At 50.2% G+C, this 9,333-nt stretch overlaps 5 non-coding genes across 5 annotated transcripts; all 5 read right to left on the bottom strand.

Annotated features, from left to right (window-relative positions):
* Positions 1–3,027: 3,027 nt before the first annotated feature.
* LOC142685958 (U2 spliceosomal RNA) lies at positions 3,028–3,218 on the bottom strand. The gene has a single exon (XR_012855371.1). It is a non-coding gene; the product is annotated as a U2 spliceosomal RNA (small nuclear RNA).
* Positions 3,219–4,529: 1,311 nt separating this feature from the next.
* LOC142685945 (U2 spliceosomal RNA) lies at positions 4,530–4,720 on the bottom strand. Its single transcript, XR_012855366.1, has one exon. It is a non-coding gene; the product is annotated as a U2 spliceosomal RNA (small nuclear RNA).
* A 1,303-nt stretch (positions 4,721–6,023) lies between these two features.
* On the bottom strand, positions 6,024–6,214 carry LOC142685933 (U2 spliceosomal RNA). The gene has a single exon (XR_012855357.1). It is a non-coding gene; the product is annotated as a U2 spliceosomal RNA (small nuclear RNA).
* Positions 6,215–7,509: 1,295 nt separating this feature from the next.
* On the bottom strand, positions 7,510–7,700 carry LOC142685921 (U2 spliceosomal RNA). The gene has a single exon (XR_012855350.1). It is a non-coding gene; the product is annotated as a U2 spliceosomal RNA (small nuclear RNA).
* Positions 7,701–8,993: 1,293 nt separating this feature from the next.
* On the bottom strand, positions 8,994–9,184 carry LOC142686040 (U2 spliceosomal RNA). Its single transcript, XR_012855425.1, has one exon. It is a non-coding gene; the product is annotated as a U2 spliceosomal RNA (small nuclear RNA).
* Between the last annotated feature and the right edge of the window lie 149 nt (positions 9,185–9,333).

Genomic DNA, 9,333 nt, shown 5'->3' with positions numbered 1-9,333 from the left:
TTTTCCGACACGACTTCCGCATGCAAGTAAGCCGATTTTAAATTTCTCCGCGTAACCGGAACCTCATAAGGAGGCGGAGGAATAACAAAACCAACACTAAACCCTTCATAAAGCAACTTAGCTGCCGCCCTATCCGGATACTCATTTAGATAAGGGGCCATCTTTTCCACCCTCACCGGCGACACCCCCTTGACCAGCCCCGTGCTGGTTCCCGGACCTCTTTTTCCGCAGACATTTTGCCGCCCCGTGTGATGCCCCATTACACTCGGAGCACACGTGCTTGAACTTGCACGTGGCCCCGAACTTGCACTGGCCTTCATTGAATTGCCAGCAAAACCCCGCCTTTCCCCCGCCGCTTGGTCCACTCTGACTAGTCTGGCCTCCCTGGCCACCGCTCCCGGGAAAGGGCTGCCTAACCGGAGCCGTAACCCGTAACCAGAGAGCAATATCCTTCTGGTCCCACCGAATCGCCGGCCGAACCGCCTTCCGCTGACGGAATTGCTCATCATATCGCAGCCACGCCTGACCCCCATACGCCCTATGAGCCTCCCCAATAGCATCAAAATAACAAAATAACGCCGAACAATTTTCCGGCGCCTTTTCCCCTATCACACTAGCCAATATGGCGAACGCCTGCGACCAATTAACGAACGTCTGCGGGATAAGCCTATACCGCCGCCGTTCCTCCTCGTCCTTTTTACTCTCATCCCGCTTGCTCTTATCCAAATTGAATTTAGCCAGCGGCAAGAGAGAAAAAATTTCAACATATTCATCTTTCCAGATCCGATCACGCACCTCCTGCTTTAAATGCGCCCCCAACGGACCCTCAAAACAAACATACACCTCCCCCCGAGCACGATCGTCCATGCGCACTCGATCGCCGTCCTTCTGTGCCTCAGTCTGCACCGACACCGCGACCGCCTCTCTAACCGCCACCACAGGACGCGCCTGCAACGATCCCACTTCCCTGGGGCCTTCCCAAACTACCGCAGGGGACACTTCCGTTACTACCGGCGCCGCGGCCCTATCCAGGCGCCCCACCAGCTCCCGTAAGCAACCCACTAAATCTGCCAAACCCGCTCCGTCGCGTCCGCCCGCGCCACTACCGGCCCCCGATGCTATGCTAGCAGCCCCCCCGCCGACACCCGACATAAAAATCGCTGGATAAGACAATAATGGAGTTATACACTCACCGGGCTGCACAGGCGCTGTGTTCCCGTCAGCCGGACCATCCTGACCTCGACGATAGACGTCCAGTTCACCTTCCTCCAGTTCTTCTCTCGCCGACGACTGTCCCTCCCAACGACCTCTTCGGAAAGGGGATGAGGACGCGCTGACCGATGGGCCGGCAACCTGCCGCCCGACCGCCGGGACCCAGACTTCCGACCGGACCTGTTGCCTCGACGTCGCTGCAGATCTAGTCGTCCATCTAGACGATCCTGACGAAGCCTGCCCCCTGGCCGGAACATCACCATGCGGGGCGGCCGTACCTTGCTCTCGACATCTTCCATCTGATGGGGGAGGGGTGACAGGGAGCCCGGCCTGCGACTCCCTGCTTACCGCCGGACCCCGTCGCGGCCTGGGATTCCTGCCAGGACGCAGGGCCTGGGAAGGGGCGGTCCTCCCAGCTGCCTGGCCTGCAGCGTCCGGGATCGGGCTCCCTCTGCGACGCCGTGTCCGCGGGACTACCTCCGGACTCAGGCGCTCTGGAGGTCGGGACCGCCGAGAGGGACGGGTCGACACAGCCTGCATCGCCGTCACCCCTGCTACCGCTCTCTGCCTGCCCAGCGCAGGAGCGGTTGTTGCCGACTCCCCCCCCGCCGCCATAGCCATGCTCGTAGGGGGGCCGGGGGAGGGGAGCCTGTCCCTTACAACAGACCCCGAACGCCGTGCCCGACGTGGCGAAACGGCGTCCGGGATCCGCGTTAATGCAGCCACGGTCTCCTCCAGCCATCCGGGACCGTGGTGCACAGCAGCGGCACGCAGCCGCTCTAAAATCAGGGCCTCTGCCATACTAAAAAGCCGGGCAACGGGGAGCTTTGCTTCTTGTGTATTACTCCTCCCGCTGCTTCCGGCTCAATGCCGAGAAACAGCGGGAAGCGCAGTAACGGCCCCCCCGTCCCCCCTAGCTCCTCCCCGTCCCTCCTTCAGCTCCTTCACCTTTCCCTCACCTCTTAACATTAACCCTTTCCCTACCAGGACGGTCATGTCGGCTTCCCTCAAGCCTGCAGCTGCGTCCAGCCTCTTCTGTCAGTCACTCAGTGTTGCCTGAGAGGGCAACACTGCAACAGCCGGCCGCCAGGCTGTCTTTTTTTTGCACATTTATTTGCCTCCAGGAGGCCACAAGAGGGAGACAAGGGACTGCAAAATGGAAAATAGGCATCCACCAACTTTACAGACAACTTCTCCTTGCTCCTACAACCTCCATCCTTGCACAGTTTGTTATTCTTCTAGGTAACATAGTAACAAATCCAAATTGCTGCTCTCTTTGTAGGCAAGCAAGGCTTTGTTGCAACTGCAATTCTTACTTCTTCTTGAAATGTAGGGACGACAGTACATTCCATCACATCCATCTAGTGTACACAGGTAGGTCCATTGTGGCGGGCAGGCGAGCGGGCGGGCTGCTTTATTGGCTGTTTGCTGTTCCCCTACTCCACTCCACTATTTGACTGTGGTGCTGCATCAATCAATCAATCAATCAATCAATCAATCAATCAATCAATCAATCAGTGGCTGGCTCAGGTGCAGCTCTTTAACTTACCTAAAAGGGAGGGCGGAGAGAAGACAAGGAAGGTGAATGAGCTGTTCCAATGTGAAATGCCGGAAACACAGAAACACAGACGACACACAACAAGAGGTGGCAATCTATTCATTAATTGCATTTAATCAATGAGCTCATTATCACTCATGCATTGTCCAACAGGTGTTGAAATAATGGGATTAAAAGGGGAGATCCCATCAGAAAGACAAAAACAATAGCAAACACAAATAGCACTTTTGGAATCTGATTTTAGTAAACACATAAGGGAAGGGTGCACCGGTCCTGGAAATACTGCAATACCAGGTCAATGCGTGGAGTGGACAGAGCAAGCTCTATTTCCATCTCCCTGTTCTAAAAATCCATTTAATATATGGTCCCCAGATAGGGGACGTATCAGATATTAAACTGATAAGAACAGATACTACACTTGATCTTAGCCAAAAGGCCGAGAAGCGATAACCCGAATGGGCCTGGCGTTGACCGAGCCTGCCTAATACTGCTGTTCACCCCTTGCAGCGATTCAGCCTACTCCTAGGCAATTCCATGGGGCCCTGCAGGCTCACACACATTTACAGCTACTAAGCGGGAGGTGAATAAAGGCCGGAGAGGAAGCTACACAGGATTTGCTTCTTTTGCTTGCACCACAATGCAGTGCTGAAAGAGGAGGAATCGACATAAAAACGCCTTCTTGGCAACGCCCAAATGCCCTCCTGCCGTGCAAATACTGGCAGCAGCAGCAGCAGCAGCAGCAGCAGTAAGTGCATGCCCACAGCCACCCCTTGTTCCTTCACACCTTGTATCAGCTGTAATCCAGTCCAGTCCAGTGCTGCCTGCTGAGCAGCACTGACCAACACTGCCTGGGCCCAGGCTTTTATCTCTGAGGCCCCATTATGATGTCAGAAAGCTGGCTCTGGAATCCTGAGGGCTCCACTATGACACGTGCAAAGTTCCGTCTGAACTTTATATAAGACGGTGAGGCTCAGTCAGTCACTCAGTGTTGCCTGAGAGGGCAACACTGCAACAGCCGGCCGCCAGGCTGTCTTTTTTTTGCACATTTATTTGCCTCCAGGAGGCCACAAGAGGGAGACAAGGGACTGCAAAATGGAAAATAGGCATCCACCAACTTTACAGACAACTTCTCCTTGCTCCTACAACCTCCATCCTTGCACAGTTTGTTATTCTTCTAGGTAACATAGTAACAAATCCAAATTGCTGCTCTCTTTGTAGGCAAGCAAGGCTTTGTTGCAACTGCAATTCTTACTTCTTCTTGAAATGTAGGGACGACAGTACATTCCATCACATCCATCTAGTGTACACAGGTAGGTCCATTGTGGCGGGCAGGCGAGCGGGCGGGCTGCTTTATTGGCTGTTTGCTGTTCCCCTACTCCACTCCACTATTTGACTGTGGTGCTGCATCAATCAATCAATCAATCAATCAATCAATCAATCAATCAATCAATCAATCAATCAGTGGCTGGCTCAGGTGCAGCTCTTTAACTTACCTAAAAGGGAGGGCGGAGAGAAGACAAGGAAGGTGAATGAGCTGTTCCAATGTGAAATGCCGGAAACACAGAAACACAGACGACACACAACAAGAGGTGGCAATCTATTCATTAATTGCATTTAATCAATGAGCTCATTATCACTCATGCATTGTCCAACAGGTGTTGAAATAATGGGATTAAAAGGGGAGATCCCATCAGAAAGACAAAAACAATAGCAAACACAAATAGCACTTTTGGAATCTGATTTTAGTAAACACATAAGGGAAGGGTGCACCGGTCCTGGAAATACTGCAATACCAGGTCAATGCGTGGAGTGGACAGAGCAAGCTCTATTTCCATCTCCCTGTTCTAAAAATCCATTTAATATATGGTCCCCAGATAGGGGACGTATCAGATATTAAACTGATAAGAACAGATACTACACTTGATCTTAGCCAAAAGGCCGAGAAGCGATAACCCGAATGGGCCTGGCGTTGACCGAGCCTGCCTAATACTGCTGTTCACCCCTTGCAGCGATTCAGCCTACTCCTAGGCAATTCCATGGGGCCCTGCAGGCTCACACACATTTACAGCTACTAAGCGGGAGGTGAATAAAGGCCGGAGAGGAAGCTACACAGGATTTGCTTCTTTTGCTTGCACCACAATGCAGTGCTGAAAGAGGAGGAATCGACATAAAAATGCCTTCTTGGCAACGCCCAAATGCCCTCCTGCCGTGCAAATACTGGCAGCAGCAGCAGCAGCAGCAGCAGTAAGTGCATGCCCACAGCCACCCCTTGTTCCTTCACAACTTGTATTAGCTTTAATCCAGTCCAGTGCTGCCTGCTGAGCAGCACTGACCAACACTGCCTGGGCCCAGGCTTTTATCTCTGAGGCCCCATTATGATGTCAGAAAGCTGGCTCTGGAATCCTGAGGGCTCCACTATGACACGTGCAAAGTTCCGTCTGAACTTTATATAAGACGGTGAGGCTCAGTCAGTCACTCAGTGTTGCCTGAGAGGGCAACACTGCAACAGCCGGCCGCCAGGCTGTCTTTTTTTTGCACATTTATTTGCCTCCAGGAGGCCACAAGAGGGAGACAAGGGACTGCAAAATGGAAAATAGGCATCCACCAACTTTACAGACAACTTCTCCTTGCTCCTACAACCTCCATCCTTGCACAGTTTGTTATTCTTCTAGGTAACATAGTAACAAATCCAAATTGCTGCTCTCTTTGTAGGCAAGCAAGGCTTTGTTGCAACTGCAATTCTTACTTCTTCTTGAAATGTAGGGACGACAGTACATTCCATCACATCCATCTAGTGTACACAGGTAGGTCCATTGTGGCGGGCAGGCGAGCGGGCGGGCTGCTTTATTGGCTGTTTGCTGTTCCCCTACTCCACTCCACTATTTGACTGTGGTGCTGCATCAATCAATCAATTAATCAATCAATCAATCAATCAATCAATCAATCAATCAATCAGTGGCTGGCTCAGGTGCAGCTCTTTAACTTACCTAAAAGGGAGGGCGGAGAGAAGACAAGGAAGGTGAATGAGCTGTTCCAATGTGAAATGCCGGAAACACAGAAACACAGACGACACACAACAAGAGGTGGCAATCTATTCATTAATTGCATTTAATCAATGAGCTCATTATCACTCATGCATTGTCCAACAGGTGTTGAAATAATGGGATTAAAAGGGGAGATCCCATCAGAAAGACAAAAACAATAGCAAACACAAATAGCACTTTTGGAATCTGATTTTAGTAAACACATAAGGGAAGGGTGCACCGGTCCTGGAAATACTGCAATACCAGGTCAATGCGTGGAGTGGACAGAGCAAGCTCTATTTCCATCTCCCTGTTCTAAAAATCCATTTAATATATGGTCCCCAGATAGGGGACGTATCAGATATTAAACTGATAAGAACAGATACTACACTTGATCTTAGCCAAAAGGCCGAGAAGCGATAACCCGAATGGGCCTGGCGTTGACCGAGCCTGCCTAATACTGCTGTTCACCCCTTGCAGCGATTCAGCCTACTCCTAGGCAATTCCATGGGGCCCTGCAGGCTCACACACATTTACAGCTACTAAGCGGGAGGTGAATAAAGGCCGGAGAGGAAGCTACACAGGATTTGCTTCTTTTGCTTGCACCACAATGCAGTGCTGAAAGAGGAGGAATCGACATAAAAACGCCTTCTTGGCAACGCCCAAATGCCCTCCTGCCGTGCAAATACTGGCAGCAGCAGCAGCAGCAGCAGCAGCAGCAGCAAGTGCATGCCCACAGCCACCCCTTGTTCCTTCACAACTTGTATTAGCTTTAATCCAGTCCAGTGCTGCCTGCTGAGCAGCACTGACCAACACTGCCTGGGCCCAGGCTTTTATCTCTGAGGCCCCATTATGATGTCAGAAAGCTGGCTCTGGAATCCTGAGGGCTCCACTATGACACGTGCAAAGTTCCGTCTGAACTTTATATAAGACGGTGAGGCTCAGTCAGTCACTCAGTGTTGCCTGAGAGGGCAACACTGCAACAGCCGGCCGCCAGGCTGTCTTTTTTTTGCACATTTATTTGCCTCCAGGAGGCCACAAGAGGGAGACAAGGGACTGCAAAATGGAAAATAGGCATCCACCAACTTTACAGACAACTTCTCCTTGCTCCTACAACCTCCATCCTTGCACAGTTTGTTATTCTTCTAGGTAACATAGTAACAAATCCAAATTGCTGCTCTCTTTGTAGGCAAGCAAGGCTTTGTTGCAACTGCAATTCTTACTTCTTCTTGAAATGTAGGGACGACAGTACATTCCATCACATCCATCTAGTGTACACAGGTAGGTCCATTGTGGCGGGCAGGCGAGCGGGCGGGCTGCTTTATTGGCTGTTTGCTGTTCCCCTACTCCACTCCACTATTTGACTGTGGTGCTGCATCAATCAATCAATCAATCAATCAATCAATCAATCAATCAATCAGTGGCTGGCTCAGGTGCAGCTCTTTAACTTACCTAAAAGGGAGGGCGGAGAGAAGACAAGGAAGGTGAATGAGCTGTTCCAATGTGAAATGCCGGAAACACAGAAACACACGACACACAACAAGAGGTGGCAATCTATTCATTAATTGCATTTAATCAATGAGCTCATTATCACTCATGCATTGTCCAACAGGTGTTGAAATAATGGGATTAAAAGGGGAGATCCCATCAGAAAGACAAAAACAATAGCAAACACAAATAGCACTTTTGGAATCTGATTTTAGTAAACACATAAGGGAAGGGTGCACCGGTCCTGGAAATACTGCAATACCAGGTCAATGCGTGGAGTGGACAGAGCAAGCTCTATTTCCATCTCCCTGTTCTAAAAATCCATTTAATATATGGTCCCCAGATAGGGGACGTATCAGATATTAAACTGATAAGAACAGATACTACACTTGATCTTAGCCAAAAGGCCGAGAAGCGATAACCCGAATGGGCCTGGCGTTGACCGAGCCTGCCTAATACTGCTGTTCACCCCTTGCAGCGATTCAGCCTACTCCTAGGCAATTCCATGGGGCCCTGCAGGCTCACACACATTTACAGCTACTAAGCGGGAGGTGAATAAAGGCCGGAGAGGAAGCTACACAGGATTTGCTTCTTTTGCTTGCACCACAATGCAGTGCTGAAAGAGGAGGAATCGACATAAAAACGCCTTCTTGGCAACGCCCAAATGCCCTCCTGCCGTGCAAATACTGGCAGCAGCAGCAGCAGCAGCAGCAGCAGCAGTAAGTGCATGCCCACAGCCACCCCTTGTTCCTTCACAACTTGTATTAGCTTTAATCCAGTCCAGTGCTGCCTGCTGAGCAGCACTGACCAACACTGCCTGGGCCCAGGCTTTTATCTCTGAGGCCCCATTATGATGTCAGAAAGCTGGCTCTGGAATCCTGAGGGCTCCACTATGACACGTGCAAAGTTCCGTCTGAACTTTATATAAGACGGTGAGGCTCAGTCAGTCACTCAGTGTTGCCTGAGAGGGCAACACTGCAACAGCCGGCCGCCAGGCTGTCTTTTTTTTGCACATTTATTTGCCTCCAGGAGGCCACAAGAGGGAGACAAGGGACTGCAAAATGGAAAATAGGCATCCACCAACTTTACAGACAACTTCTCCTTGCTCCTACAACCTCCATCCTTGCACAGTTTGTTATTCTTCTAGGTAACATAGTAACAAATCCAAATTGCTGCTCTCTTTGTAGGCAAGCAAGGCTTTGTTGCAACTGCAATTCTTACTTCTTCTTGAAATGTAGGGACGACAGTACATTCCATCACATCCATCTAGTGTACACAGGTAGGTCCATTGTGGCGGGCAGGCGAGCGGGCGGGCTGCTTTATTGGCTGTTTGCTGTTCCCCTACTCCACTCCACTATTTGACTGTGGTGCTGCATCAATCAATCAATCAATCAATCAATCAATCAATCAATCAGTGGCTGGCTCAGGTGCAGCTCTTTAACTTACCTAAAAGGGAGGGCGGAGAGAAGACAAGGAAGGTGAATGAGCTGTTCCAATGTGAAATGCCGGAAACACAGAAACACAGACGACACACAACAAGAGGTGGCAATCTATTCATTAATTGCATTTAATCAATGAGCTCATTATCACTCATGCATTGTCCAACAGGTGTTGAAATAATGGGATTAAAAGGGGAGATCCCATCAGAAAGACAAAAACAATAGCAAACACAAATAGCACTTTTAGAATCTGATTTTAGTAAACACATAAGGGAAGGGTGCACCGGTCCTGGAAATACTGCAATACCAGGTCAATGCGTGGAGTGGACAGAGCAAGCTCTATTTCCATCTCCCTGTTCTAAAAATCCATTTAATATATGGTCCCCAGATAGGGGACGTATCAGATATTAAACTGATAAGAACAGATACTACACTTGATCTTAGCCAAAAGGCCGAGAAGCGATAACCCGAATGGGCCTGGCGTTGACCGAGCCTGCCTAATACTGCTGTTCACCCCTTGCAGCGATTCAGCCTACTCCTAGGCAATTCCATGGGGCCCTGCAGGCTCACACACATTTACAGCTACTAAGCGGGAGGTGAATAAAGGCCGGAG

The sequence above is a fragment of the Rhinoderma darwinii genome, assembly GCF_050947455.1.
Source record: "Rhinoderma darwinii isolate aRhiDar2 chromosome 5 unlocalized genomic scaffold, aRhiDar2.hap1 SUPER_5_unloc_16, whole genome shotgun sequence".
Lineage (NCBI taxonomy): Eukaryota > Metazoa > Chordata > Amphibia > Anura > Rhinodermatidae > Rhinoderma > Rhinoderma darwinii.
The sequence above is the reverse complement of the archived record's forward strand: the minus strand, read 5'-3'. Positions and strand labels throughout refer to the sequence as shown.